The sequence below is a fragment of the Pinus tabuliformis genome, chromosome 1_2 (assembly GCF_031772625.1).
Source record: "Pinus tabuliformis cultivar Carrire ecotype Pingquan chromosome 1_2, CPIR1, whole genome shotgun sequence".
NCBI lineage: Eukaryota > Viridiplantae > Streptophyta > Pinopsida > Pinales > Pinaceae > Pinus > Pinus tabuliformis.
Window position 1 is genome coordinate 1,023,600,757 of NC_142298.1, and position 26,063 is coordinate 1,023,626,819.

The window sequence follows — 26,063 nt, forward strand, 5'->3', positions numbered from 1 at the left end:
TATTGTTGACAAAAGTTGTGCTACTAGACCTTTACTAATACGTTGCAAATTCCAATTCAAATGTGTGAAAATACTGGAAAGAGAGATGACTTGAGAGAGAAGAGGAGAGAGGGAGGGAGATAGGGAGGGAGATAATAGAGAAGGTGAGAAGAGGGAGATAGAGGGAAAGATGGATTCAACATAGATATGGTATATGTGTATATAAAAACCAACCTATACCCATCTTAAGCCCAGATATATCAAGCGCCAAAAGGGATTAAATATATTTTCACTTTAAAAGAGGTTTGTATCTCAAGAGATTTGATCCCTCTATGTGCTTGATAGATTCGGGGTTAAGATGGATCTAGGTCGGTATTTTGTGGAAGTAATATTTGTGCAAAAGATTTCTTTTTATGTTTATATTATTTATTTATTCATATATAAGATGAATATCGTTTTACTAATATTAGTATTATCTTTAATGTTTCCAAAAACTAAATCCACTTTATTTAGTGAGTTTAATTTTAACAATTATAGTGTATGAATAATCTTCAAAATGACTTAAATTACAACATCTCTTCCATACTGGGCTAGAGAGCCTCTCTTGGTGCAACGAGCATTAATAGAAAGCAATAGTAAGCTTATTAAACTAGCCTAGATCCATCTTATCTCTATATATACCAAGTGTCGAGAGAGATCAAATCTCTTTTCACTTTAAAAGAAGTTTGCACATCAAGATATTTGATCCCTCTTAGTGCTTGGTAAATCCAAAGTTAAGATGGATCGATGATAGTTTAATTATTAATTATAATTATATTAACACTTTTATTTTTTTAATTTATTTTTATTTTTATGTAAGCCCGATGGGGTTGAGCGAACCAAGAAGTACTGGGTGGCGGTGGATGCCAGCCACCCATATGGGCTCAATGGCATTTAACGAGTTGGTGTCATGGTGTTTGCCTCACATGTAAACATGTGTGAAGGCATATGCGTGGCGTGTGAACACATTGTTCTATTTAATGGTGGCTTTAGTTTTGATGAAGAGCCTAGTGTCCTTGTGTTGTGGTGATTCTGTTAACTAGTGGAAGGTTCTTCAGTCTGGTATGGGGTGGCTTAGAGCAAGAACTTGTTGTATTGACATAGTATTTGTGGTGGTGAGTTTAGGAAGAAATAACCATTGTTTGTTTGTGGGGGGAATTGGTGACGTGCTCTGGAGTGGCAGAGGGGGAGATATTTGCATATGAAAAAGTTGCACATATATGAAAGATATGTGCATATATAGAAGTTGTGAATATATGGAAGTTGAAGTTGTGCATATATGGAGGTTGAAGTTGTGCACAACTTTTGTATATGTGCATATATGGAAGTTGCATATATACGGTAGATGCACATATATGGAAGCTACGCATATATGGAAGTTGCACATATACGGAAGATACACATGTATTTTGTATATGCACAACTTCTATATATGCACATATATTATGTATATGCACATACCTTCCGTATATGCTTAATTTCCGTACATGCACATATATTCTGTATATATGCATCTACTATATATGTGAAACTTCCAGATATGCACATATACAAAATATATGCACATATATGTAAGAAGCTCATAGATGGAAGATATGCACATATACGAAAGATGTGCATATACAGAAGTTGCACAACATCTATATGTGCACATATTCTGTATAACACGTCTTTCATATATGCACATATCTTTGTATATGCAGAACTTTCGTATATGTGCATATACAGAAGTTATGCATATACGAAAGTTGTGCTTGTACATAGGTTGTGCACAACTTCAACATTCAATGAGGCACTAGAAAAGTGTATAAGGCCACTCTCTAGAATGGCTAGGAGGTGGTCATTAAAAGGATTTCAAAGAGGATAAATGAATGGCTAAGACATATGTGCACATATGGAGGTTGTGCACAACTTCAACCTACATATATACGTAGCCTTTGTATATGCGCAACTTTCGTATATGCACATATACGAAAGTTTTGCATATACAAAAGATATACGCATATATAGAAGTTGCGCATATATGGAATATATGCACATATATATGCAATACAGAAGATGTGCATATATAGAAGTTGTGTGACTTCCATATATGCACATATTTCGTATAGGTTCATGTATTTTGTATATGCACATATTGGTTATAGCTATGCTTTATATGAAGATTATCTCAAAAGGAATGTTTTATTCTTATCTTAGATAAATTTCTATTGGGTATTATTTCCATATGTTTTTTAAAATACTGACTCTTTATACTTCATCCATAACGTAGTAGGTATTAGAGTTATGAGCATTTGAAGGAGGGAGAACAACTTTTATGAGATCCCAATGTCTGAAGTTCTACATCTATTTCATAATAAGGAGAATTTTATTTTACCGTCACACAACTTTTTGTGGTTTTTTTCCTTTTTCTATTGGACATAGTTTTTATTCTGTCTCATGTGATACATGCTAGAAAATTTTCTTAAGGTCTTGTTTACCACCGATGTTGTCCAAGTTTAATTTAATGTACACAAGCACAATAAATTTTTTTTTGACTTATGGTTGAACATTGATTACTATTTGCACCATGAACAAATACTTTTCACCATAACTTTCCACAAGACAATCCCAAGAGTAACAAATTATCAAGTTTGAGGTTTGGAAGACATAATTTCAACAATCTTATTGATATTTAATAGACATGGAAGTAGATGTTGCCAACAATATTTGTCCTAGAATTTGTTGGAGGACCTTAAGCTTAAATGGAAGAAACCTTTAGTTTGATTATGTTTTGAGAGAGTTTTATAATGAACTATTTTAAAAAACTGTTTTCTAATTGTTATAGGTAGGCTCCTCTAAGATGCATGAATGAAACTTACAATTTCATTTGGAAACTACATATCAAGCTTCATAAAAGAGAGGCAAGAAAGTGCAACTTTTCTAGAATTGGATGACAAAAGGAATCTACAAATGTTATATTCTCTAGTTGAGAGGTTTCAATTTTTTATCTATCTTTTGTCGTTATTCATGTGATGATATTTGTGCAAATCCTCTATGGATCTCAATATGTGAGGTTTCCTCACACAAAGTGGCCACTGTGTAAGACTTCATTATTGTACAAAGTAATATTTTTTACATTTTGTGACATGCACATTGACATGATATTTTCATGTTAAGGAGGATTATTTTGAGTCTTTCATGGTATATGCTTGGTCTTGGCCATCTATAAATTGGTGGTTATATTAATTGAGTCTACTATAAAATACATATATGAAATATTATTTAAAAATGTGATGAAATTTACCAAATCTAAATTTATGAACCATAACTAATGCTAATATTTCTCATCATGTTGGGTGAATGCAGTTTGATTTCTTTCATATACCAATATTAGTGTTGAAACCTAAGGATTCCAGTAGTGAATAATGTTGGTTGGTACTTCATTTCATTTATTATGGGTCATTGAGTTGTGTGTTTGGTAAGTTATGTCCACCATTATGCATTAAAATTTGATGTGTGAAGTGTGATCCTATTTTATGATATTCTGACAAGAAGGTAAAGGTCGAACATGGTATACAGTATGTGCATATCTTATATACACAGATACACTTGTTGAGGAGGCATTGCAATTGTATGAAAACCGTTGAAGCCATGTAAATGAAGGAGTGTGCACCAATGATTAGAGTATCTGACAGACTTTACATTATGAAATTGTATGGCTTAAACTCTAATAAATCATCATCGATGGTTTAAAAACTATTTATTTATATTAAACATTGCCAAAAATTTAATATTTTGTGTAATTCAAGAGGTCCAAGCTTCTCGTTCATGGGGTTTTCTGACAAAATTTTTATGTTGTCCACTAAGACCAATTTGGTGTATTGGACCTTAAGAAAATAAGAATCTAACTGTGATTCTTCAAAATCTATTTCTATGATAAAAAATAAGGTAAAGAAGCTCTCCAAGATCACTATAGTTGGGCTGACTTAACACATCAAGAATATTATAAGTGTGACAAATGTTAGGGAAACGAGAGCGATGTGAGTAAGAGCTGGGAAATCTATGAGGAAGTTTTTTTCATCTTCAACCCTCTTAGTATTGCAAAGACAAAGTTGTCAGATTCTATTATCCCAGGGATTTTTGGGAGTAGAACATTGCCCGATTTCACTTCGAAGCTCATGAGAATTAGTTCTTATCCTCGCGATGTTCATTTTTTTCTTAGTGTTGGTCAAAAAAGAGATATAATTCAGGTTATCAAGGGTGGGTTTGATCACCTCCTTATAATATCTTAGCTTCCTTTTTCCCTTCAACTCCTTATTATCCCATAGTTTATCATTAAATTTGGAGGTAATAATATCTTTGATACTATCCTTTCTTCGCAATATGATCTCCTCCTTTATTCCCCAGTTGTTGAGCCAAGATTGGGCAGTCTTATACCACCCACGCTTGAGGTGCAAGTGTGGATTTTGATTAAAGTTAGAAGCAATTTTGGGAAGCCTCTTAGATTCCATTTTGTAAAGATTCTTCGTATACATCAGATACCTAAACATAGCCATGATTTTAATGGGGGAAATTCCAGCTTCGATCAGGAGGATAGGATAGGGAATAATTGCCTTGATCTTGAGGTTGTATGTTATGAATTTCTTTTGAATGATCTCAATATTTCTCCATGACTCTTTGCATATACTGTAACCCCAAACTTCACATCCATATAAGACAACAAGGGTGACGAGAGTTTATAAAAGGAACATTTTTTAACTCCAAATATAAAGAGTGAGAAACTTATCATTGTTTTCAAGCTCATTATAAGCTTTCTAGCCTCCAATTATCATTTTCTCAATGCTATCATTCCATTTGAGCTAATGAGGAATGTCAATACCTAAATATTTATAAGCCTAAACATTTTCTAAGTAATTGTTATAATAGAATAAACTACGATTGGTGATATTTTTGGATTGAATTACACGACTTTAGTCTTGTTGGTATTAACTGTCATACCCATCTTGGAGCAGTAATCATGAAGAGTCTTAAGCTACTTGTCTAGGTCATCATGGCTTCAGAAAGAAGAACGATATCATCATCATAAAGGAGAAGAGTAATGATTATACCAACAAGCTTGGTTCCCTAACAACCTACAGTTTCCAAAGACTTCTCTAGCTTATCGATGTAAATTCCAGAAAGGGTGGGGGATAGGGGACACCCATGCTTAATCCAGATATTGCATTTAATATATTTATACTACCCTTTGTTGGTTTGAAGCTTGGAAACAATAGTCTCGTAAAGGTGAATCACAAAAGTACTCAACTTAGGAGGAACCATTATCTCTTCAAGTATTTTCCAAAGCTTATCCCAAGGAACATTGTCAAATCTTTTTCTAAAGTCCAGAAAACAATAGAAGAGATTGATTTTACTATTTTGACATTCCTTGGCAATGATCTTGAGAGTGACAAAGTGGTCAATAGTGGAGTGAGGTCTCCTAAAACCAAATTTCTCTTTATCTCTTTTACCATCGCTTTCAAGTCAAAGGCTAATCTTCTTTTGTCCCCACTTTCAAAGATAGGCAAAATATGGCTTTGCGTCCAAGGCTTAGGGAAGCCATGCTTTACTGCCAAAATGATAAGCTTGTGGAGATGAAAAATGAGGATAGACCTTCCCATTTTAAATATTTCAGCTTGGTATCGTTCAATATCTTTAGCTTTCCAATTAGTGAGCTTATGAATCCCATATTCAATGCCTTTTAGAGAAAATATATCTGCTTTAATAAAATTATTTAAAATAGTGCCAATTAACAAGAATAAAAACACCAATTAACACTCATTAAATTATTTACTATAATCTAATGTTTCATCATCTCTCCTATCACATCCTCCCCTCCCATCATATGTCAACTCAAATTTTATAATAATTAATGAACGTTTAAACTATTAATTTTCCATAAAAACAAAATATCATAGTCAATTGAAACAATGTAATCGTGTGACTCTTCCTTCACCCTAGAGACATGCTATTTTTTCAAATATAATATTACATATTTTTGTCAACACACGTCCTGAACAGGATCCCATAGGAAAACAACCATGAACAACTTTATCTACCACCTCGGTGCTGTCATCAGAATATCCACCACCTCGGCTTAATCCTTTCCGCTAGGTCGGTGGCTTCTGCGGTGGGGTTATCTCAGGCTTGCTTGGTTGTGTAGTGGGTCACCTCCCTCCTAGCTTTCTCGGGGCCGAATCGTTTCTTTCATTTCCCCAAGGAAGGTTAGTGGAACCTAGCGGAAACGTCAAGCCCTGTAGAAAAAACCCATTAATATAATTCGGACCAGATAAAGCCAAGATGGGGAATGAATAAAAGCAATGTAATCTCTAGAAAAAGATTTCCCTCGATTTTCTGGCTCCGGTCTCAACTAGATCCTACAATTATTTTAGCCGTATGACAAAATTAAATTTATTAATGCTGAATTAATAAGCGTCGAGCTTATTTTGCCAAAATCTGCAAAAGGGTCAATATGATGTAAGGGAAAAGGCATGCCTATTCATTTTACAGCCACAATAGCCCGATGATAGTAGACTCAAGCTATTCATGGCTATTTGTCTTAATATTAAATTTTGTGATCCAAGTGGATTGTCAATTTTTGCCATCCTCATGGATGACACAAGCAAACAACACGATCGTGTGACAAGGTGAACGAAGGGTTGGTGAATCGTGCGACGATCGTGCGGAGGTGCCGACGAGCTGGGCAACCGAGTTTGCCGAAGTTGTGAAAATTGGTTAAGTGTAAATTTGGGGTTTCCCAAGATTTAACTTATACATTGTAAAAGTGAAGATTGTATAATATATTGATTCGGGCAGACTCATATTGCAGGGAGTTACCCCTCCCTTTATACTGTTGTGCATTTCTCTTGTATAATGCTGTTGATAATGAATGTGTATGGGTATTCGTTGGTATAAAGGAACACATTAATAATACTTGGTTGCGAAAAACAAACTAAGTAGGATAAGTGGAATGTTAGGCGTAGTCCACGAACATAAGTATTGGTGAAAAGAAAGTGTTCGGTGGTGCCGCACCTCGCTATAAGCGGTTGAAAGACTATTGCAGGTGTAGGGGCGTGACAGGTGGTATCAGAGCTGGTACGTGACGAAGTGCAGGTGTGGATGCACTTGACAGTTGATGGCAATGGAAGCAGGTACTTGCAGGTGAAGGGAGCTAGTTTCACATACAAGTGGAACAAGGGTCGATTCATGGTTGGAGGGAACTGGGTGAAGTTGGTGAATGGTAAAACAAGTTTATCAAGGGTGAAGCTTAGTGCTTGGGCCAAGCTGAACGACAAGACATGGCAGGTTTGGAAGAATGCGAAGGGAAGCTCTTGCTTACCTTATACAGGTTGAAGCGGATGAAAGAAGAGAATCCCCGGATTCGAAAGGAACTTCAAGTCTTGGAAAAAAATGTTGAAGATGAACTTCTTCAACTTGGTTGGACAATGGAGCAAGGTGAAGTTGCAGATTGTGCTGACAAGGAAGAGGAAGTCGTGATGATTGAGGATGTTGCAGATGTGACAACGATGGAGGATGAGCTTGAAGTCATTCAAGTTGGACCAGGATCGTGCAGTTTGCAGACATGGATGGATGAGGATACTCACATGGAGGAGCCTCATGATGATGAAGTAAGTATTGATACTTGTGTTTCACTTGAGCATTTGGTAGATGGACCGTATGCAGGGAAAGGCAAAGCCAGTTTGTCGATGCTATGGAGGATCTTGCCATGGATGACTATGATGAGACCTTGTATGGAGAAGCAAGGATTGTTGATTGTTGCAGGACTTGTTGGGGTTGTTTGTGACCTTATGGTAGAAGGTGCAAAGGCCCGTGACAAGGGAGGAACATGATGATCATTGCGGAGGATTGGGTCATGCTTTAGCCACATGGAGAATTGGCTAAGTGCCCGGCATGACTCATGGACAGATTGGAGGGCACACACTTGAGTTGCTTGGGTGGACTTCTCATGGCCGAGACCAAGAGATAGTCTTGGTGGAACCTTCAGTGGAGGAGCTATGATGGAGAGACTCATGTGATGATGATATGGTTGGGTGACCGAGTTCACTAGACCGAAGATTGCAGACTTGGATGAGGATGACTGATTGTTGTGATGGGTCTACTTGGTTGGACTACATGGGCAACTTAGTCATGGAAATCAGGTTGGAGACATGGAGCATGGCAGTCTTATGCAGGGGCATTATGCAGGAGCACTTATAGAGGTGTCACTTATGAGCATCCAATGAGGAGTGCCAATGCAGGGATGTTGTGCAGGTGGATTTGTTGATGTGACATGGAGACTTATTACTTATGAGCCAATGGAGAGGTTGTGCACTCTTGTACAACAAGGCCATGAACTTGGATGGGATTGTGAGCAAACTATGGAGCATTCCTACTACATGGAGAGCTAAGGCATCTTGCAGAGACCTTTGGGCCAAGACTTGTATGCTTGCTGAGGTGTTGGTTGGGGATGGTTTATGGAACTCATGATGACATGAGATTTTTGTGACTTTTGGGGACTTCATATATGGTGGACTTGGGGACACTTTGGAGCAACGGAGTTACAACGATGATGATGCCTTGGTGGCAACACTTGGGCATGGGTTGAGCCGAGACTCAACCACTTTTGACACATGAGGGCTGATTGATCTATGATCATGGGCAGCACATGGATAGATGAGACAGGTATATACTTGTTTCTATGGCAGACTTGAGGGATAACACATTGCAAATATGATGGAGGTTGCTTCATGGACCTGGATGTGGCACATCGAGAGTCGGTTTGATGAGATGGTCTCTTCATATGGAAGAGATACACATATGGATGATGTTGGGATAGATGTGGCTGATTTCATGTAGCACATTGACACCAACCATCATGGACAGCATGTTGCAGATGAGATGAGGGCTACTTCATGGACCTGAGCATGGCTTAGACTTATGTGGAGATGGATTCTTGATCGAGTTGAGGATGTGACAGGATGTTATGAGAAACAAATGATGGTGGCATGAGGATGTGCATTCTCATGGTTTGAGTGTGATAGTTGGATTGATCACCCGACTAGTTCAGACATGGGGGTCGACAATGTACAGAGATGTGTTAGCATTATGTTGGAGTACCACGGCAGCAGTTCACATGATGACACATGATGAGGTCGACACAGGATGTTGCAGTGGGCATGTAGCTTAGATGGAGGGGCCAGCCTTCCACGGTGGAGAGTAGCATGTGGAGATTGTGACAGGGTGATCGATGATCATGGATTGAGATGATCTCTGATGTATGACATATCGATGAGGTGTATACCTTGGTATGGTGATCTTGGTGACAGATGGTTGCCGAGGCGAGACATGACGGAGACGGTGGTTCTACATATGTTGTAGAGATGTTGCAGTATGTGGAGGAGTTGACATCATGGATATTGATGATCTTGGTGGATGGCTACCCGGATGATATGTTGTCGAGGACGACAACAACTTTAGGTGGAGGAGGATGTAACATCCTGCGGTTCTGCCTGAAGTGCAACCGCGTTCGGGTGATGTGCGACCGTGGGCGAGCAACCGGTTGGAGGGCGAGCTGCAGTTGTGCGACACTTATGCGACGATACTCATGCGAACATATGTGACGATATATGGAGATCGATGGGTTTATATAACGCTTGGAGTGGTGAACGATATGTTGGAGGCCGACCTACGAAGGGAAGGAAAGCCGATGAGTTAAAGCGAAGTTTTATGATAGCGTTGGGGCGTTGGGCAAGTCGGCCGGGTGCCAGACTTAGCCCCAAGCTTTAGTATATATTGTTGAACGTATGGAGTCATTTGGACATCGAACCATCACTTGTCATCTTCCCACAAAAGAGTAGTGTGCAAATTCTAGTGCGCAAGACAAGAAGGTGAAGGCGCACATCTCATGCGCCGATTCTTGGGTGAGTCGCACGGTGGAAGGTTGCACTTGGTGTTGGGTGAAGGTGCGGGCAAGATGCGTCTGGTGGTCAGTTGAGGCGTGCACGGGTGTGGTGCCGGATTTGTGCGAAGGCGCCCGACGGTGAAACGGAGGAGCGCCCGTTTGTGCGAAGGCTTGGTGTGGGTGTCTTGGCGACTCGGGTGAGCGCCCGCCCATCGTGCAAGTGTGCATGAAGACTTGTTGGTGTGTTGGGTTGTGAACGGAAGTGTGTCTCGGTTGGAGGCGCCCGTGTGTGGCGACTTGGAGGCGCGCCCAAGTTGGGAAAACAACACGATCGTGTGACAAGGTGAACGAAGGGTTGGTGAGTCGTGCGGCGACCATGCGGAGGTGCCGACGAGCCGGGCAACCGATGTTGCTGAAGTTGTGAAAATTGGCTAAGTGTAAATTTGGGGTTTCCCAAGATTTAACTTGTACATTGTAAAAGTGAAGATTGTATAATATATTGATTCGGGTATACTCATATTGCAGGGAGTTGCCCCTCCCTTTATACTGTTGTGCATTTCTCTTGTATAATGTTGTTGATAATGAATGTGTATGGGTATTCCTTGGTATAAAGGAACACATTAATAATAATTGGTTGCGAAACAAAAACTAAGTAGGATAAGTGGAATGTTAGGCGTAGTCCGCGAACATAAATATTGGTGAAAAGAAAGTATTCGGTGGTGCCGCACCTCGCTATAAGCGGTTGAAAGACTATCGTAGGTGTAGGGGCGTGACATTCCTAGTTCTGATGGTGGGTGCTGCGGCCCTTGCGGTTGGTTAGATGCACGGTATATCTGAAAATATTAATGCGACATTCTGAATGTTGAGATATCTGATTTTTTTCAATCATGTAGTTTTTGGTGGTTTGAATTTGGTTTACTAAGTTTGATATCTTGCTAACAGAAATGACCATTTGATGCAGCTTATCCTTCCTTTGTTGCGGCTGGTGTCCTCGAGACCGTCCTCCTCCACGAAATTGAAAAATCAAAGAGTGACTAGATACATATTTTGCTTACAACACCATGGACTTCAATATTTTTATGGCTTGCCCTTACAATAATCAAAGACGCTGTTTATGGGAGTTTGTCTCTCATAAAGATAGGTTGATTCAGGCAACCAGTACCATTGATTCGATATATGTATTAAGACAGAATTAAGTTTTATATGTACTTTATTAATTTAATTTTATATTATTGTTCAAAAATAATGTAAATTTATATATATATATATATAGATATATATATATATATAAAAGAATTCAAATGTTTATTTAAGTTTATGAAAAAATGCATTTATGTTATCTTTATCTATTTATAAATTCAACTTAGATTATGTATATCTTCTATTATTATGGATATAACAGCATCACATAATCTTTTAAGTGTAATAGTATGATTGGAGGGAAACTGTCATTTTGTATTCTCTTTTTGCATATTATGTTTTCTGAACAAAATAATTATATATATGTATATAGATACCAGTCTGTTTTAAAAAGATTTACATGAAGATATAAATTATTTAATATAATTCATCGGTCAATTAGAAATTCTCAGTCTGTAACCAAAATAGAAGTTTAAGCCTAGTACTGTATTGAAATAAAAAAAAAAGGTACAAAAACGATCGAATCTACAGATAACCCAAACAAACGGGCGGGAGTGACAATTTGACATCTTGAGCAACCGAATCAACTCCACTCATTATACTCTCAGGATAGATTAAAGCAGCCTAATCCTTATTATTATCATTGTACTCTCTAGATATATTAAAGCATCATTATACTCTCTAGATATATTAAAACAACCTAATTCCAAGAGGGCTTTGTAAGACATAAAATCAATCAAAAATTTAGAAACACTCTTTACCATTAACTAAGCTAGCCACGCTAGCTAAAATAAAATATTATAAAACCCAATTCTCAAAATATCGGCATAGAAACTAGGTATACTTTGACAACAATCCATTCTACGTCTAGTCTAACAGCAATCCTGAAAATTTGGGCAGAGCAGAGAAGCCTTGTATAAGTGGTTACATAGTTAATTTCCTAGATTAATTTTGGGTTTTTTAAGGTAGTTATTGGAGTCCAAAAATCCCAAGAAATTAATTCAATTATTTTCTTATGTATTAATATATACATAATGTACATCATTAAAAAAAATAATTAAAATTAAATAATATATATTTGATTTGGTTTACCAGCTTTTGTATTTACAGTAGTATCAGAGCGGGAAGTTTATTAGCGTGTTGATTGATGAGCCACTAGTTTTGTGGCGATCCAGAACTTTGGGGTAGTTTATCCTCCTGTTGATTGATGAGCCACTAGTTTTGTGGCAATCCAGAACTTTGGGTAGTTTATCCGCCTGTTGATTAATGAGCCACTAGTTTTGTGGCGATCCAGAATTTTGGGTAGTTTATCCGCCTGTTGATTGATGAGCCATGAGCTACTAGTTTTGTGGCCATCCAGAACTTTGGGTAGTTTATCCGCCTGTTGATTGATGAGCCACTAGTTTTGTGGCGATCAGAACTTTGCGTAGTTTATCCGCCTGTTGATTGATGAGCCACTTGTTTTCTGGCGATCAGAACTTTGCGTAGTTTATCCGCATGTTGATTGATGAGCCACTAGTTTTGTGGCCATCCAGAACTTTGGACGGGAGATTTTGCAGAAGATTGTTAGTCAACGCATTGTGGCGCGTTGGGGGCAAAACGGTTATCTCTTTGATTCGTCGTTGGACGTGTTGTTAACTGGAATATTAAAACAGAACGAAAAATACAAGTCTGTCAGCAAAACATTAGACCAACTGAGACCACCTGTACTTTATCGAAGCCGACGAGGATTGGGGGCCGAACATGCAGAAGCTGTGATCTGGTCAGACATTCAACAATTGCAGTTGCTTTGACGTTGTCATCTTTAAATAATGAAGGAACCCTGCAATATCGATATATGCTGAAAATCTAAGTTGTGGTGTTAACCACAACGGTTACAAAGGTATATTTTTACCCATTTCTACGAAGTATTCTTTCCTGATTTCCCTAACCTGTTATCAGATTGGTTGTCCAAGTTTATTGAGTGAAAGACGTACTACCGAACCCTGCAATATCGATATATGCTGAAAATCTAAGTTGTGGTGTTAACCACAACGGTTACAAACGTATATTTTTACCCATTTCTACGAAGTATTCTTTCCTTATTTCCCTAACCTGTTATCAGATTGGCTGTCGAAGTTTATTGAGTAAAAGACGTATTAGCGGGGAGGTGAGGTGAGTCTGAGGTATGGACCCTTGAACTAATTCAGAGGTTCAAATTTATTGATAATAAAATCGTTTGTGCAGTGGACTATTGCCTTTAGTCAGAAGTCTTACAGCGCTGCAGAAAGAGACTTCGATCCCGAGAATTTGTGCTTTTCTGAATCATCGTACAGTGCTTGTATTGACCGAGTTTCGATTAGCTGAGAAGGGTTGAACTTTCGTGCCCCTGGCCATCGTAAAGTTTGAACGAGGTGATAGTTATATCTGATCGTTGACGTTCAAGAGAAGGACTCTGTGGACGAAAAACTTTGAAACTTGCGTAATTCATACCCAATTCGAAACCATTTGACTGGCACCGTTTCGCATCGCGTTCCTTTCAGTTCGAAATAGAAACCAAGCAGCATGCTCACATCGAGTTGTCGCCAGCAGCGGAATACGTGGAGGCCACTAGCATTCTCAGAGGCAAAGACGGAGACGGATTGTTGTTAAACAGGAACTAGAGAAACAGTGAATGAATGGTGAATGAATGGCGAGCCATATTTCCTATGCTATAGGGTATTGAATGCATTGACAGTGACCGTAACAGCGGAGGATTCTGACATTTGCTTTCACCGTAAACCCGTGTATATAATTTCTCAGGCAAAACACACTTCCCAATTAACGGTTGCGGGAATGGGTTGACGCATCGTCCATGGCTTATCCGGATGCCAGATGATCCCCATGGGCATGATGGCCAATAAATAATGTTTGCAGTCATACAATACGTAACCCAGTCTGGCGAAATTAATGTTAAAACCCATTGAATTTCGAAGGGCTATTTTATTTATTCCAATATATGGTGCTTTTGATTAATTAAGCTTTTATCGCAGTTTGGCCCTTTTCTTTTTTGTGATAACCTCCCGCCGGCGGCTGGCTATGGATGTTTATATTCCAGAAGATTATGTTAGAAGGCGCTGCAAGCCAAATATATCGATGCAGAAACTAGATGGCCGACTTGCTTTCAACGATGTGGAGGTTACTATTATTATCCATGTGGTGCGCTAATATTATTATTTTTTATAATTACAGATCATAGAGGTACGTTTAGGGAACTAGCTCGCCTGGCGTTCACACCAAATATGAACACTTCGTTTTTAATGCATGAAATGTTTTGTTTTATTTTGTTTGTTTTTTTTTTTTAATTATATCAATTCTATGTTTAATTTATTTTTTTCTATAATAAAATTAAAATTAATTAAATTGTGATAAAATATTTGCTAGCATAATTATATAATAAATATTTTTATTTAAACAAGTATTTTTATACACATAAATATCTATATTGTTATATAAATATTTCATATAAATTGAAAGAAATATTTTATATATAGAGCAACAAACCATAAAAACTTATAACTTGATTTTCTTATAGTATAAATAACCATAAAAACTTATAAATTGATTTTTTATTAATAGATAATTTGAAAGAAGTAAATATTTTATTAATATAATATATTAATACTTTATTTCATATAGATTGAGAGATGCTTTATATATATACTCCATTACTAATCATGAAAACTTATACATTTATTTCTATTGATAGATAGTTATAAAGAAATAGATATCTTATTAATAAATTTATTAATAATTGCTTTCTTTTATTTATATAATAACTAGTTACTTAATATTTATGAGTTATTTTCATTAATATTTATTAAAAATTAATTTATATATAAATATTCTATTTTAATTATTAATTATATTAATCAATATAATATATAAAATTGTGTAAACTCTTATAATTTATTTTAATTTAAATTATTATTTATCAATTATAACTTTTAATTTATCATTGTAAATGATCATCATGATCTTAAAATCTTACAAATTGCATAACTATAAGAGAGTTTACAACTTTTCTGTAGGAAACAAATAGATGGTAGCATATGCACCTTACTTTCTCAATCCTTGTCATTTTAGATACAATATTAACATACCATAAAGATAAGCTTTTAAGAATATAAATCCAAATATCAAGGCCAACATCTCAAATATTTTTCTATGTTCAATAAAGAGTAGCATTTAAATTGCATTGAACAATCTATGAGTTATTAGACATTCATTTAAACTTGAAGTGGAAGTGCAAATGCTTGGAATTTATTTCCTTATAACATTAGGTTTTTATTGCAACCATACAAAGGTTAAGAGGAAGGCATATAAATATTTATTTCACTTCAAAAATCAAGTACTATTCAAATATAAAATAGGTAAGAAGACCATAGAAACACCTAGTGGAGTTATTGGAACGTTGTTGAAATACAAGTACTCTAGCTACATTGCAAAAACCTACAAACATCAATTTATATTAATTTTCATGACTTGAGTTTTGGCTATAAAGGAAATTCAAAACTAAGCTTCGAAATTTGGTGTTTAATAAATTGAGAAGACAGTTTTTTTTTTTGTTAAGCTTGGTAGATCCTTCTTGTTCATTCTAAAATAAGTAAGCAAGTTACACACATATATACTGGTTAGGCGGTCTCAACTTGATTAGTGGGAAACCACGTCTATTGACCACCTAACTGCAGTTTAAGTTGTCTAGTAGCAAAAAATACTTATTCTATCTATCCAAGCTATATAAACTTGATAGTCATGTCTACAACCATATTCTAGTTGTCTATACATATATATGACTGTAAACTGTAAATTAGAAGCTATCTGCATGAAAACAACTAAAAAAAAGGACTAAGAGTCAACATTATATTCCTCCTATTCGGTGGAAGCGGAAGCCACCAGGGCCGTATCTTTCGCGTTGGAGCCTGGAATCTCAGTTAGCACGAATAGGCATGGGAAATGTTTCTCTATATGATCTAGGTGGCCATCCTACTTCTGCAATTGAAATTGTAGTTTTTGAAAGTCCTATTTATAATTTGGAAAGTCCTAGACAACAGTCATCCAAATTTTCTCCATGGCCTTGCCCAGAAGGCATTTCATGAGCCAATACAGATAAATGGACTATTTGTATTGTGCCTCTTGACCTTTGGTGTGTCCTGAGTCTGGAATCAGGATCTTCCAATCCTCTGTGTCTGTTGGCTCCACACTCACTTGACGATTTATATTTTCCTCTCATTCGGCTATGAGCCGTTTGATTTCCCCTATGGTGCTCCCTGCATACGCAACTGCCGTTTGTTGGATCAGGTTCGTTATGAGCTTCCTGCCTCGACGTTTGCCCGTGGTGCTTGGCTCAACATCGGCCTCTCTCCCTCACAGTCTCTTCCTGCAGCCCTTGGTAATCGTTGCTCGAACCATAGCCACAATACCCCTGTACCTTCCGGGCACCTTCAAACATTGGTCTAAAACAAACCTTTGTGCTTTTCTTGGATAAGGAAAGTTACCTCCCAACTGACCTGTTGTGGAAGCAAGAAACCATAATTTCTAAAATGTTAATTTTTGAATTGCCTTCATCCCACAATTCTGACAATACAACAAATCTGTCACCCACGATTTATGTGCATAACCCTCAAGCATAAGGACCTCCACCCGAGACTCCTGAGATGCCCATGCATGACCCCTGCCTTGCTCGCGTTGTGACTATGGTCTTGGATGTGAGGTGCATGGCCACCCACCAAACTTGTAACCTAGAGGTCAAGCCTGAAGGAACTGTGCCCCTCATCTCCATTGCCCCTCGTTGACTACCTTTGCCCCCATTCCCCTTGACTTAGCCTCTGCTTAGCATGACTCAGATCCTCCCCGCAACCTGACATCTGAACCCCAACACCCACAAGGCATCATGCCCCTAGCTTACTCACCACCCGACTTCCTAGCAACTGGCTTAAGCTAGCCTGGCTAGGATTCTCTGCGTGCCAATTCCCCCCATTAAAGAAGACCCTGACTTGCGACAGTCTTCCCTCGCCTAACGCTCCTTAGGGGCTTGGCATTAGAGCATTTTAGGAATTGGAGTGGTCCAACCGCAACGATAATTGCCACTTCCTTACCTTCAACTCCTAGGTTTTCTAGGCATACAATAAACAACAAATCACTGAGGCAGTCTCCCTCCCATCCCATCCCTATAATCCCCATGCCAGATAGTAGAATGCCAAACTTAAGAGACAACCAAGCAAACCCAATAGAATTGGGATTGTTCCCACAGACCACCTCCTCCAGGCTAATTCCCCTACCCCAGTTACTCGCCACATATACCCCGTGCCCCCATGAAAGCCCCAGTTACTAGACCAAATGTAGGGAAGCATAACAGAATGTAGGCTGAGCCAGATAACATACCCGATTATCTATGTTTGAAGACGTCATATCTCATCTCTTTGCGAAGTCGCCGCTCTTCTTTAATCGTCGTCACCTCTGTGCTTACACCCTCCAAATTATTCTCTCTCTTTGCAGTCAGTAAACTCAATTGCATGCAAATTCCACCTTCCCTCCTCTTGCTTGCCTTAAGCCTGCCGAAAACCACCACGACCTGCATGTCAAACATGCGGGAGGCGATGGAACCATCCCTTCTTATGCTTTTCATTATGACAACCTTAATGGCTCTGTCTGCCAGCTCACATGCTGGTCGAGGGGAGAAGATATTTTTTTAATTTACTCAAATGAATTAAATTACAATACAACTTACATTATAAAGGTCTCACAAACATCAACTTATATTAACTTTCATGGCTTGAGTTTTCGTTATAAAGGAAATTCAAAACTAAGGTTAGAAGTTTGGTTTTTAATAAATTGAGAAGATGTAAATTTACTCAAATTAATTAATTGCAATACAAATTAATTTATCGAGTTGTAACAAGCTAATTTGGTTATTATAAGAATGAGTTTATGCTTTCATAGAAAAAATGTTATTTCGTAACATAGTATATTTGAATGGAAGCCTAGACTTTAAGAAGCATTATCGTGAGTGGAAAATTTGTGTTTGTGCTCAGAATCACAAACTCAAATTATATTATGAATTATTTAGTTGAAGAAAATCATTCATATATAGTTATTATTGTGTGCACAAATAGATTGTTCTACATACATTATGGAATGATTGAACCTATGACAAAAGAAGAGAAGGAAGATAACTCCCATGGGTAGGACAATCATTGTAGAGGGTAACCCCGTTGATTTGTGATGACCTTAATTCAATATGAGTCACATATTGTCTATTCATATCTCAACAATATAATATATTTTCACCAAGTGGTTCATGGCCGAATCCCAACAAATATGGGTTGTTATTTCATAATGCCAAAGATTTCAAAGTTTCAAAGCATACACAATGTAACACACCCAATCGGAGGTCATTATCATCTTCTACTCATCGAGAGCTTTCTCATCTCATTATAAGCTCTAGGAACAATGTTATGGAACTCATAAGATGTACCATTTTATGCCAGAGACACATAGTAGTCTCACACCCATGACTCATCATGATATTGCACGACATTCGCAAGCCAGACACCTTGGCTTGCTAGGTCATATCCAAATCTTGGTTTATATTTTATCCTTCCTGCAATCATATCCAATTCTTCTAGATTTTTAGGTTTTCGGATGTTAATGATTTCTTATCAGTATGTTAAAAATATGTACTTCCATGTCATCTACCATGGAAATTGTAACTCGGTCCTCAACATCCACACCGTTGACCTAGATTGGATCATTATATTGTTTTTCATTCATGTCGATGCTTTTAGAGTGGAAAAAGTGGAAAAATCAGCGCATAAGACCATTTCTATTGGTAGGACCCAATTTGGCAAATCGATGTCTGAAAAGTTCCAAGAGAATTTTGAGGCATCAAATGACATTAACCAAAAACCTTAAATTTATTATGAAAAATAAATAATTTTAAAAAGAATTATAAATTGTAACTAAAAAAAATGTAATTTATAAATGAATAATTTTATCCATTATCTACATTATGATTTGAAAATAAATCATTGTGTGGAGAAACTCTCTACATCTCATTATAAGGAGATATGTAGGTGTTAGGCGTAATATAAAAAAAAAAAAATATTTAACATTTTTAACTACCTACTCACTATGTTGAAATTATATATTATTGAATTTATATTAATATGTTGAATTTATAGAACATAAAGGATATTTTTTAACCCTTTTTCAATCATTCCTAAAATTGAAATGGAGATGGAGATTAATAGTTTCACAAATAGTGTTGATCCATTGAATACAATGTGTTGGGCATAGTTATGATCATGATAGGGCCCTACGCTCTTCTGTGGGGAAAATTGAAGGATATCAAGGCTTCAATGGATGAAAATTTTTTGGAAGCATTTCCCAAATGCAAGGAAATACTATCTCAAAATGAAAATAAGGTAGACAACATAGAAGCTGTGTCAAACAACCCCATGAATGAGAAGATTTAACTTCTTGAATTACACGCAATGAAAGAATTTCTTGTCAAATAGAGAGTACAATTTTCTAATTTAGCATATGGTTATGGAAATTTACTAAAACAATGCGTCCTTATCATTATTAACCACTCCTCTATAACACACAATATAAATACTTAATGGATTCTTGAATATTAACTTTTTGGCAATGTGTAATAGAAACAAATATTTTTTAAACCAATGGTGATGATTTATTAAATTTTAAGTCATAAAAATTCATAATGTAAAGTTTGTCATCATACTCTCAGCATTAGTGCATACCTATTCATTTACATGGCTTCATCAGTTTGCATACAGCTGCAATTCCTCCTCAACAAGGGTATTAGTGTATACAAGATATGCACATACCATCAACCATGTTCGGCCTTTACCTGCATGTCAAAATATAATAAAATGGGATCTCAAAATTTTAATACAGAATGGTGGACATAACTTACCAAACACACAACTCAATGACCCATAATAAATGAAATGTAGTACCAACCAACACTATTCACCACTGGAATCCTTAGGTTTCAACACTAATATGGGCATATGAAAGAAACCAAACTGCACTGACCCAACATGATGAGCAATATAAGCATTAGTTATGGTTCATAAATTTATATGTGGTAAATTTCATCACATTTTTAAAGAATATTTCTTATATATATAGTAGAGTCAATTAATATATACCACAAAATTACGTATGGCCAAGACCAAGCATACATCATGAAACACTCAAAATAATCCTTCTTAACATGAAAATATCATTTCAATGTCCATGTCACAAAATGTAAAAATGATTACTTGGTACAACAATGAATTCTTACATAGTGGCCACTTCATGTGAGGAAGCCCCACATATTAAGATCCACATAAGATATTTACAAACATCATCACATGAATTGCAGATGATATGTCATCAATTTTAAAACATCATACTTAACAAGTTACAGATTGAAAAATGAGAAGAATTTGGTATGATTTCATTGCATTATTGACTTATCTGTCCCACCTGTAAAGAAAATATAGAATTGATCAATCTAAGTAATTTTTCCACTATCAACAAATCCTTCTCACTTTTCTAAGTTCCACCACTGCCTCACATTCATTTACATTTGAATTCAACCCAAGACAAGACTGAAGACATTTGCTCCAACCATCCATAACCTCTAAATTCAAATGCCCAAAAAGTTGCATATGGGATAGATGTGGCTAGTCTCAAATTTGTCTAAATCTTTTTCAAATATGCCTGTCACATATAACGATCCATTGAAGTCATCATAAAAGAAATCTGCAAGATGAAAATCCACACTTTTACCACAACTCTTTTCCTTCTCTAATAATAATAATGGGTAGTATGTACTGTGCTTTTAATTTTTATAGAGTTGGAAATATGTACAATTTGTAGTTTTCATCATTACCCTACTCCATTGAAGTTGAATGGAGTAGGGTAATGATGAAATTGTAAGTTTCATTCATGCATCTTAGAGGAACCTACCTATAACAATTAGACAACAGTTTGTTAAAACAGTTCATTATAAAATTTTCTCAAAACATAATCAAACTAAAGGTTTCTTCCATTTAAGCTTAAGGTCCTCATCTGCATTGATATCACAAATATCAAGAAGACTATTGAAATTATGTCTTCCAAACCTCAAACTTGATAATTGGTTGCTCTCGGGCTTGTCTAGTGCGAGTTATGGTGAAAAGTATTTATTCATGGTGCAAATATAAATTAATATTCACCCATAATTCATCAACAATGTGGTTGTGGTTATGAACTTTGAATTAAACTTGGACTCCATTGGTGGTAAAGAATACATTAGGAAATATTTCTAGTGTGTATCACAAGACATAGAATAAGAACTATGTCCAACAGAAAAGGGAAAAACTTCCACACAAAAAACAATGTGAGGTTAAAATAGCATTTTCCTGGCTATGAAATAGATGTAAAAGTTCAGACATTGGGATCTCACAAATGTTGTGCTCCCTCTTTCAAATGCTCTAACTCTAATACCTACTACTTTATGGGTGAAGTATAAAGACTCAGTATTTTTAAAAAATGATGGAAATAATACCCAATAGAAAGATATATAAGAGAATAATACAACATTCCTTTTGAGATATTCTTCTTATGAAGCATAGCTATAACCAATAATAGATTGGGAGGCACTAAAAAACCTAATTCTGTACAAACGAAAGATCGCAACTCAAAGAAAGACATCAGATGAATTAAAAATTCCAAAACAATATACACAAGAAGAAGGTAAAGACAAAAACACACCAAGGGGTTCAAAGTACATAACCACAACCACTTGAACCTTAAAATCTGGTAGGGTGAAATGCAAGAATAGTAAAGCTAAAAACATGCGAAAATAAATAGCAAAAAGAAGGTGTGAAATCAGTGAAAGTAGAACGGAAAAAATTAAAAAATGTTGTCCTATATCATGCAACATACTCACATCATGAAAATTTTGCATACCAATATTAAAAGCTACAAATTAACATTTCACAAAAATATTATTAAGAATACAACAAAAGGAATAAGAGTAATAAGAGTAATACAAAAGAGTTGGTTAAAATTAAAGTGAACTCTTTCTCCATCATATTGATTTCGATTGTGATGTGTTGAGGGAATACTTACCCATTTCAGTATTGTGCTTACAACCAATCAATGTGCTTTGCTTTGCCTAATACTATCTTTGTTATACCCTACACATCATCCCCCATAGACTTCTTCCTCTACCAATCTCCTACGATTGCTTTCTCCTTACTAAATAGAGCTAGCCTTTGACAAAATCAATAGTAAGAAGTTCATAATTTAACACATATTTGCTTCTGGAGGGAAAATTTGCATGCATGTTTGTGCTAAAATATCTGATTTACCCATAATGTAGTTCAAGAAAATAAACGATGCCTTGTTCCTTACATGAAAATGTAAGTGATCCCTTTGGAAAAGAGAACCCCACCCCCCACCACTAATGCTTCCAACACTCTCAAATCAACCTAGTACAAGGATTGTTCATAGTCCTATATTTTTTCATCAACCATATACAAAATGCTAGTCCTTCTTGAGTATATGGAATTTTGGTTACTAAATCAGAAGCTACAACCATACCTTGGAGCATTTTCATGACCTCCACATTATCATCTATAAAAGCTTTTCTTTAATTGGTTTATGGTAAACAATACAAGAAATGACTTTGACCATAGAGGAGATAGATGGTTATCTCATTTCACTTGGAATACTCACAAACATATAGTCATCAGATCTATTGTCTCTCATGCACAAAAAAAATCTGGCGGCTTTGCTTTTTCACCCATTGTTGACAAAAGTTGTGCTACCAAACCTTTACTAATACGTTGCAAATTCCAATTCAAATGTGTGAAATATTTGAAAGAGAGATGACTTGAGAGAAGGAGGAGAGAGGGAGGGAGATAGTAGAGAAGGTGAGAAGAGGGAGATAGAGGAGAGAGAGAGGGAAAGATTGATTCAACATAGATATGGTATATGTGTATATAAAAACCAACCTATACCCATATTAAGCCTAGATCTATCAAGCGCCAAAAGGGATTAAATATTTTTCACTTTAAAAGAGATTTGTATCTTAAGAGATTTGATCCCTCTATGTGCTTGATAGATTCGGGGTTAAGATGGATCTAGGTTGGTATTTTGTGGAAGTAATATTTGTGCAAAAGATTTATTTTTATGTTTATATTATTTATTTATTCATATATAAATTGAATATCATTTTAATAATATTAGTATTACCTTTAATGTTTCCCAAAAATAAATCCACTTTATTTAGTGAGTTAAATTTTAATAATTATAGTGTATGAATAATCTTCAAAATGACTTAAATTACAACATCTCTTCCATACTGGGCTAGAGAGCCTCTCTTGGTGCAATGAGCATTAATAGAAAGCAATAGTAAGCTTATTAAACTAGCCTAGATCCATCTTATCTCTATATATAGGTAGACCCAGCTGCCACCTCACACCACCTCCATAGAAGGGGAGAATGGTAAAGGTAAAATAATGCTTAATAAAATAGTAAGTGGCACTCGAAAGAAAAATAAATGAGCTGTGACAAAATGGGGAACAAACAAACATCGACCTATGATAGGGCAGACAATAGTCAGTAGAAAACGAAGCTAATTACCCAGTGAACGTAGGATTGAACATCAGATAGCATACGCACCTACAAAGAAGAAGTTAAGGGATGAGAAATAAGTCTAAGACAAAATAAAAAATACAAACTTATAATTATAGGAGGGAGTAGATTTTGAAAAAAAACATAAACGACCCATCTCTTACTTGTGTGTCTGAGGGTGTTGACACCTAATCATAAGGATTGGGTGAACAATTGTAAATAGTGTAAATAAATAATAAGAGAAAATGGAGAGTCATTAGGAGATGAAACTCAACAGTCACTCCCTCATATATATAACTATGAATAGCATAAATGAATATACATAATCTCATTTGAGGAGTTACCTCCTAGCCTAACATGGTATTAGAGCCAACTCCATTTTTGGCATTGTAGTCTGCTATTGTAACTCCCTTCTGTGATTTTTTCGAAATTTGTCCTGCAGTCTGCCATATTCTTCAGTTCTCTGACCTCTACGTTATAACTGGTGTAAAGCTTAGTGTACATCCCCTTGAAACTCCCATACTTCGAAGTGCATTGTTTTATGAGGCCTCTAACAGTCCTCCTAGTGTGCTATCTAGCCCATAGAATCATTCTTGCAGCATTTTGAATGCGACTCATTGTATATGTTGCCTTTGCCAACAAATTTCTAATGCTGAATTCCGGGAGCTTCTCCATGTACATTTCTCATTCCATGCTTCCTTGTCTTCGCGCTTCCTTGTTTTTTGATTTTTTTTTTTGGACATATTTGCTGCTTCATCTAGTGTCATATCCATCTTTTTCTTAGTCAATGCAATTGTCTCAGTAGTAATCATTGGCATGCTCACCATTATATTCCACATATGTTATTAGGACCTAATAAAATATCGATACAAAACTTGATAGATGAAGTTTTTGCTGCTCTTCCTCCCATGTTGTCGCTGCTCCCTCTAGTAAGTTGCTCCCTCCAGTACGTTGCTCCCTCCATATTGCAGTTTTTACTAGAACTTCATTCTTGGCCAGAATTGCATTTCTTTTTCAGAATATTGCTATTACAATGCATTTTTCTTCTTTAACACCATAAGTGAAAATATTTTATATATTGGCAGCAGAAGTATTTTTTCTTACAATGCATAGTTTTAAAAAAATGCATTCATTGATATCTACTGTGGGAGTCACTCTCATTGGCAAGGAGAACTATCCAGAATGGTCACAGAAAACCAAACACACTCTCATTTTTAAAGAGCTGTGGAAAGGAGTGTGTTGGAGACGGAGACAAAGAGCTAGAATAGCCTACCTCAGACAAGAAATTCACCATTTTGGAAAATAATAATAGCAAGGCTTATGTCTTGATTGCAGCATCAGTAAATGAAGAGGTGAGTCGCCATATTTCACCATTTTCAAATGATTTCGAAGCCTTACAAAATTGAAGGAACGCTATGGCTCACACGTTGCACTTGAAGTTGTTCAACTCATGATTAAATTGTTCAACCTTGGATTACAAAATGACAATCCTCTTTTTCTTGCATCAGAAGTAAAATCGATTATGCATGTTATCAAAGTCACTAATGTTGAACTAGACATTCCTCTGATAGCTTTTGTCAAGGCATTTTATCCCACTTACTCAAATTCTCTTGAGTCATTAAAAGCAAATGGCAACCTCAAAGAAATTACCTTTGACTCCCTTGTGAAAAAATTTGCTAAAAGAGAAAAATATTTTGGGAAGAAGACAGCTCCTCAATCTTCTGAAGAGACTGTGTGTCTTGCACATAGAGAGAAGAATCTTGTTCAAGATTCTTCCAGAGGAAGAGGTGGTGGAAGAGGAAGATGAAGAAGAAATTTTAGAGGTGGGGGGGCAGACACTCTCAAGGAGAAAAGTCACAATTGCATTGAATACATTGCAAAAGAGATGGATCACATGATGCAACAACATGAAAGTTGCCTTGGGACATAATTGAGCAGGAAAGAAACCAACCCAAAGGTAAAAATAATGACAAAGAGGAAGGTAAAGCACTTGAATCTGCTCACTATGTTGTGGCACACTATAATATTGGAGTAAATGAAGACTTATTTAATGCGTCAATTGCTTCTTGGAAAAATGATTGGTTGCTTGATTCAGGAGAAACTTGCCACATGACCTTTAGAAGAGATTTTTTTTGAAGAATTTACTGACAATGTTGATGGAGAAGTATACTTTGCAGACAAATCAAAACTCAAGCCATCAGGACTTGGCACAATCAGGCTTAAATTGCCTGGTCTTCCATACTTTCTTCTGCATCATGTTTTATATCTCCCACAGTTGAGAAGAAACTTGTTGTCCTTCATCCACATTTACCAGTAAGGGCACTCC

At 36.3% G+C, this 26,063-nt stretch overlaps 1 long non-coding RNA gene across 1 annotated transcript in view; it reads left to right on the forward strand.

Annotated features, from left to right (window-relative positions):
- Window positions 1-11,000, forward strand: part of LOC149209602 (uncharacterized) — a 77,817-nt gene extending 66,817 nt beyond the window's left edge. Inside the window, exon 2 of the long non-coding RNA XR_016252236.1 lies at window positions 10,899-11,000. This is a non-coding gene — a long non-coding RNA (uncharacterized LOC149209602). The remainder of the gene's footprint in view (window positions 1-10,898) is intronic.
- The last annotated feature ends 15,063 nt before the right edge of the window (window positions 11,001-26,063 follow it).